The sequence below is a fragment of the Mustela putorius genome, unplaced genomic scaffold (genome assembly GCF_011764305.1).
Source record: "Mustela putorius furo isolate JIRA1106 unplaced genomic scaffold, ASM1176430v1.1 tig00000281_pilon_pilon_pilon, whole genome shotgun sequence".
Classification (NCBI taxonomy): domain Eukaryota; kingdom Metazoa; phylum Chordata; class Mammalia; order Carnivora; family Mustelidae; genus Mustela; species Mustela putorius.
In genome coordinates, this window is record NW_025421343.1 from 33,220,758 (window position 1) to 33,228,187 (window position 7,430).

General features: G+C 41.3%; 1 pseudogene; it reads left to right on the top strand.

Annotated features, from left to right (window-relative positions):
* Positions 1-6,996: 6,996 nt before the first annotated feature.
* LOC123391808 lies at positions 6,997-7,173 on the top strand (annotated as a pseudogene).
* The last annotated feature ends 257 nt before the right edge of the window (positions 7,174-7,430 follow it).

A 7,430-nucleotide genomic window follows, 5' to 3' on the forward strand; every position in this document is an offset into this window, starting at 1 on the left:
TCATTACAAATGAAATTTCTGTTCAGATCTTGAAGCTTATGCCTAAAAGCAAAGATATTAGAATTAATGAGCATTTTTGCTGATGAAAAGAAAAATCACTGAAGGGTGATTGGACTTTAGCCTTTTAATGGGTTTGATATTCTTCTTTCATTAGGGTTGACAAGGGCATATCTGGCTCCCTCATGCTGTGTGCTATGGTTTAAGAATATACTTTATGTGACATGAAGCTAGCTTTTCTTTCACAATGAAATAGTCCAGTAATCACAAGTCCGTATAAACAGACCTCCACTGAATGGCGAGTCTGGCGGAGGGAGGGTGCCAATGTTGACCTTGTTATCAGGTAGTAGAAAGGCTTTGGTTGGTTTATTAAAATGTCAGTGTAATTTGGTTTCAATGTTCCTTTCATGCAGAGGGCATCAAGGATTTACAAAGAGCAAGCCCCCTTAGGGAACCCACTCTGGGAACTGGGTGACTCTGAAGGAACTGCAGGTGAAGACAAGTTCCACAGTTCTGGTAAGCAGGGAATACAGGCTTGGACACATTTTTACCTGTGGTTCCCATGGACATGGATGGGCCCTGGAGCATACTGTAATAGAAGGGTCAGGTGCTTACTCATGGGAAACACAATTAGGAGCCTCTGGGGCCTTGGGAGCTTGGACAATCTTAGTGACTGGGTTGGGGAGAGTTTTCATACTGAGGACAGGCACTTTTTATTTTTTTTAATATCCCATGGCCATGACATTATGGGAACTAGGGAGAAGAAGAATTGAGGTATCAAATCTACTAGGCTCCATCTGTTCCCATTCTGGGAACATGCTTTTCAGATGGACAGGATGTGGGGCTGGTGGAGGCATAGTTCCCAGTGTGCTGCTTTTTGGTTTGGCTAGTGTGTTTCTATCAGAGGGCTGCAGAATCCCATACAAGCCCAACTGGCTTCTCTGAACTGGTTTTATTCACACTCTTAACACCAAGTGGGTGGGGGTTTCTCCACACACCAGTCAATTCTCCAACAACTGTCCCACGACAGTTCAATTTAATCTCACACTAAGTAACCAGAGTTGTTGGATGGAGCCTGTTGGTTAGGGGCTCCATCCCGTGAGACTGCCTCCACGTCAATGTCAAGTCTTAGATTGCCACTTCTGACCCCCTGCTCTGTATTGGGGTTCCCACAACTCCCTCTTCAGGTGTGACAATTTGCCAGAACAGCTTGAAAAACTCAGGAAAATGCTGCTTATATTTACTAGTTTATTACAAGGATATTTTAAAGAATAGAAATGAACAGCCAAGTGAAGAGGGACATAGGGTGAGATCCAAAAATCTCCTGAGTCCAGGTGCTTCTGTTGGGGTGTACTACCCTTCCAGCCCATGTGTGTATTCACCAACCTGAAAGCTCTCTCTGCCCTGTTGTTTGGGGGTTTTTAATGGAGGTCGCTTTATAGGCACAATTGGTTAAATCACTGGCCATTTATGACTGAGTTCAATCTCTAGTGTTCTCCCCTCTCCAGAAGATGGGAGATGGGACTGAAAGTTTCTAGTGTGTGATTTAGGTTTATTTTTTTCTGGTGAACACCCCCCATCCTGAAGCCACCCAGGAGCCCCCAGAATGAGTCCTCTCATTAGCATGCAAAAGACACTCTCATCACTCTGGAGAGTCCAAGCATTCCAGGAGCTGTGTTCCAGGAACCTGGGACAAAGACCAAATATTTATTTTTTATTATATCACAGACCTCATTAGCCAGTGGACCAAATAAAGTGGGGCCGAAGTAGGGAGTCACTTGGGGAAGACACCATCGACAGCAGAATGTAAGTTGCAGGCTATGCTATGGTACTGGGGTAGGACTGTCACCCTTGTGTCCCTGCCCTGTTTTGCAGTCCATATTCAGCATCTTCTATGAGCCAAGATTTTCTTGGGCAATACAGTGGATACATACATCAACTAGATGTTGTTCATCCAAGAGCTCCCAATATTGGAGGGGATGGCATATGAACAACTGTACATACTACATGTGGGAAGCCGTTTTCAGATTCTTCCAAAAGTGCTCTGGGAACACAGACAAGAAAGCGATTAATTATGTTAGGAGATTTGGGCAAGTTGTCACAGGGACATAACATTTTCAGCGGAGCTGTGAAAAATGAGAATGATTTTACCGAGTGGAGGTGAAGGAAGTATATCCCTCGTAGAGGATACAGCACAAGCAAAGACATTGTGTGGTAGACTTTTTTTCAGGAGACAGTGAACGATCAGCATGGTTATAACATATAGTGTCTATCCAGGAGCAATGATTGTAGTCAAGATTAATCAAGCACTTATTATATGCTAGGGACTTTTTTATGCGTATGAATTTATTTCATCCTGAAAACAATCCTATGAAGCAGTTACTAGTGTTGTCTCCATTTTATACAGGAAGACATAGAGGCCTAGAGAGGTTAGAAAAGTTTCCTAAAGTTGTAACCTAGGGCCTGGAGCCAGGATTAGAGAGCAAATAGGCTCTAATTGACTAGAAAGACAGATTGTAAGACTTTATATCTCAAGCCACAGGCTTATTCTTAATCTCTGTCCTTCCCAGAATTCTCCGATGTAAAGTCTACAGTATGATCTATTTGGATGCAGGAAGAATATTATTGAATTTTCTATTTGTTTTGACTCATCTTTTTTATGATTATTTTGATGTGTTTCCTAATATACTCACAATGTTAGTGCCTTAGAACATGAATATAATTTATAAATAATAGGCATAGGTTTAAAGACCAGTGGCCTAGGGCAGTAATTTTCATGTGGGTTTCCTGACCAGCAGCATCAGCCTCACCAGGCAACTGGTTAGAAATGCAAATTTCGCAGCCCTACCTTGGACTTGCTGGATTAGATGCTCCTGGAGTAGGGCCCAGCCATGTGAATTCTCACAAATCGCCTGAGTGAGGCCGATGGGTCCAGGTGATGCAACTGTTAAGGTGGAATGTGAGGTAAGAAAAATAATTCTAGTTGGAATGAAAAAAAAAATGAGATCCCAGAAGTATGGAATTCCTTAAAAGATTATTAAAATCGTCATGCTAAGGACTGAGCAGAGTTAGGGTCAAGTAAGATAAGTGGATTTCAGACACATTTAAAGAGACAGATTAAGTATGACTGAATTTGGGGGTGAGCAAGAGGGAGTTAAATCCCGATGTGGCACCCCGGATTCTAATACACAGCATTGCTTAGTCTGTGTGGGCCTCTGTCTCAGTGTGAGTCCGTGTGTGTGATGGCCAGAGCAGACAATGAAGGGTCCTGTCTAATTTGAAGTGTGAAGGGATTCAAGATGAACAGGCAGTTGAAGATTTAGACTTTCAAACTCAGAAGAGACATGATATTTGGAAATACGTATTCGAGAAAGAATAGCATCTATATAACAGTAGAAACACTGGACGTGGATAAAGTAAAGAACTTCTAGCTTACCTAAAATGTTATTTGAGTCAGAATTATCTATAGAGAATGAGGGGGCATGGATGAAAGAGGGATCTACAACAGGGGCTGATGCTCAGAGCAACTAATGTGGGAAATAGGAGGAAGCAGAGCATGTGAGGAAACTAACACATATGGATTGGTGCGCGGGCCTCCAAGAGCATGTGGGCCCATGGCAAGTGCTCAACACGAGCCAGGTAGCTGGAGAAGCCTGTGAGCTAAGTGCCTACAGTGTTGGCTCAAAATCAGGGGTTTCTAACCTTTTGGAGCCATGGCTCCCTTTGGTGGTCTTGGTGAGCTTATGAATCCATTTATTCCGTTTCTTGAAATGTTTTCAAATACATATATTAAAGCACATAGCATTAAAAATTGGGCTCCCAGCTCAGTAGGGCGTCTGCTTCTCCCTCTTCCTCTTGTCTCTCCCCCTGTTTGTGCTCTCTGTCTCTTTCAAATGAATAAATAAAACCTTAAAAAACAGGGAAGCAAATTATGATAAAATATTTTCAGAACATTAAGAGAAAATTTGTGGTATAGCAGGGTATATATTATACTAACATACATATATATGTATTTATTTTTTTAAAAAGATTATTTATTTATTTATTTATAGAGTAAGAGAGTAAGTTGGGGGGGTAGAGGGAGAGAGAGAAAAAGAATCTCAAGCAGCTTCTGCTTTGCAAGCAGCCTCTGTGCTGAGGACAGAGCTAATGCAGGGGTCGATCTCATGACCCTGAGATCATGACCTGAGCGGAAATTCAGAGTCTTGGTTAACTGATTAACCAATGCTTAATGGACTGAGCCACCCAGGTGCCCCTACAGATATGTCTTTATTAATGCATTAAATAATGAGTGAGATTCACAACCCTGAAGTCAAAGTTGTGATGAGTGTAAGTGATAATTTGAGTTATCTGTAACAACTATTAATGATGTGAAAATACTGGTGATTAACTGGTGATAAAAATCAGACACTTTTAATATTTTTCTGTTTTGGTATCTGCATTCATAATTAAAGTTACTGCTAAATTCACTTAAAGGTTAGAGAGAATAAGTATTTTTTTTTTTCCCCATGAACATACTTGGACCCCCTGAGTTCTGTCTGTGGACCCTGTGAGGGTATGGAGACTCTAAGTGAGGAATTCCAGTACTAAATGAACAGACAGAAGTGTGTGCATTTACCCACATATATAAATAGTCACCAATCTGTTTGCAGATAGGAATTAATCTTCTGGATCAATTTTCACATGCCTCATTCAAGGGAAATTTTGTTTGAAAGACGTGGATGTTTTAGATATAAAGTAATTTGGGTGCATTTAGCTAGCCCCTGTGAAGGGCCACTGAGGACAAATCACTTTGTCTTCTTCCAGAAAACATTATTCTTGGTAACCTGTCTTCAACTAGAATGTTGGTTAGTGTGTCTGGACAGTAATTCTCCAGTGTTTTCACCCTACTTCTGATGTTTTAGTCAGAAGTGACAAAATTTGTAATGCTTACTATCTATAGATGCTTTTTTTAAGTAAGATTATGACAGTTTGATAAAAAGTTACATGTTATTTTGCTAATTTTGTGAAATTAGAAGAAACTTAGAGGTATGATTCAAATCTTACATTTTGTTGGTGAGGAAATTGAGATCCACAAAGAGAAAGAGACTGTTTTTGCTTTGTAACACAGCAGCTTAAATGAGAAGTCATTTTATTTTTTTCCTCACATTTTTGAGGGTCAGAAACTTAGGGCTTATACAACGGGGCATTTTTTAAATTCTATATGGCACTAAGGTCACTCTGTGATATTCATCTGGTGAGCTGGCTGGTCCAGAAGGCCTAAGAGAGCTTTGTGTTATGTCTGATCCTCAAGGCGGAGAGCTGGAGGACTGTGCTAAGTCAGAATGTCCCCTGGAATGCCTACCTGCATGGTGGGTCATGGCTCCCAGAAAGTGTTGCTGGAGGTCCAGGTGAAAGCTTTAGAGCTTCTTATGATCAATTCTCAAGAACTCCAAGATGTTAATTCTGCAGTATTCTATGGCCAAACAGGTAACCAAGGCCAGTTCAGATGAAAAGGGATGAAAATGAGACTGCACCCTTCAAGGGGAAGAGTATCAATCTGTGAACGTCCTTTGTCTGTCACAAACCATTTATATTTCTCCCCATTTACAAATATATTTACCACCTCCCAGGGCTCTCAGAATTCCCATTCCATTCTAGAATCAGGCTTAGGCTGAGGTCCAGGGTCTTGTTGAATGAAAAGTCTTGAGCGGCACCTCGGTGGCTCAGGCAGTCAAACGTCTGACTGTTGATCTCAGCTCAGCTCTTGATCTCAGGGTCATGAGTTCAAATCCCATGCTAGGCTCCAGACTGGGCCTGGAGCCAACTTAAAAAAAAAAAAAAAAGAATAAAAGAAGTCTAGAAATGAATGAGATGCCTCAGGGTGGCTTCTTTGAGTATGTCTCCATGTGAAGATAGGTTAAACAAAGAGACAAGTTATCTGCCTCTTCACAGCCAATAGACAATGGTGATACGGGGACAGTAGAAATATAATAGACATTCTCACCCAATCAGGGGAAAATGGGAGGCACATAGCAGTCACTGGTCTAGACCTGTTCAGAGAGTCTGCTAATTATAAAATGGGGGCATGTTGCCACTTCCTTGATGGGGCCAGTATTCCTCTCTGAGAATGGTTCTCCTTGGCTCGGATCTTTGTTCTCTGGGCTCTTGGTTTTACCCTGTTGTCTTTTTTTTTTTTTTTTTTTTTTTTTTTTACACAATGAGTAGCCTGTGTTTTCAGCTGAGTCGTTTTCTCAGTCTGCTTCCTCTGTGGGCACAGAGGCATCTTTTCATTTTGGACAGTATGTCTAGCTAACTACTTCTGTACGTACAGTTCTCTTAAACACTTCAGTGTTGGGCCCCTGGGTTGTTCAGTTGGTTAAGCGTCTGCCTTCAGCTTAGGTCATGAGCCTGGAGTCCCAGGATAGGGTCCTATATCAGGATCCCTATTTATCATGAAGTCTGCTTCTCCCTCTGACCCTCCCTCCTCTCGTGCTCTCTCTCTCACTCTCTTTCAAATAAATAAATAAAATCTTAACATAAACAAACAAATAAAACCTTAAGTGTTTGCATGACTTTTTGGGGGGTTAATTCCATTAGAGAAAAGACACACTCATAGTTACCTTCCAGAGAAGCTCCTCCCTGGTTTGCTGTGACACAGGGTGCTGTGGGACAAATCCTTCATGATTTTGGAAGCCTTTACATTGAGACTAAAAATTTTACAGTATTTTATCCTTAAGATTTTTAAAGGCCCTTCCCTCCCCCCTTCCTTTTCTTAAAGAGGGTCCACTGGTATATCCTTAAGATTCCTAGAAATCCTGCTGGGCATATCCTTAAGTCTTACTGAGTCTTAATAAAAGTCTTACAGAAACACCCTTAAGGATCTTTACCCTGAGACCTCTCCCCCCCTACCCCGCACTTTGGTGTTACTTCACTATTCAGAGATGCTGGACTGGGAAACATTTTTGTTTTGGAAATGAGTCCTGTCTTCTTTATATTCCCTCTAAATTCTGCATGATGATTGCTTCTCGGCCTTTTGGCTAAGATCAAGTCTAAATTCTGCATGAAACTTAACATTTTCTTGTTTGATCTCATCCCACTCCATCAGTATTTTATCACACAGAGTCAAAAGAAACCAGCTGCTACTTTTGATATGCTGTCTGGAAATCTCTTTAGCCAGATCTGATGGCTCCTTAGATACTTAAAATTTTTTTTTTTTAGTTTTTGTTTTAAAGATTTTATTTATTTGTTAGAAAGAGAGAGAGAGAGAGAGAGAGATTGATCAGAGGGAGAGTGAGAGGGAGCAGCAGACTCCCCAGTGAACAAGGAACTATGATGTGAGACTTGATCCCAGAACCCTGAGATTGTGACCTGAGCCAAAGGCAGATGCTTAACCTGCTGAGCCACCCAGTCACCCACTTAGATATTTTTCCTTTTTGCTATATTACAGTGAG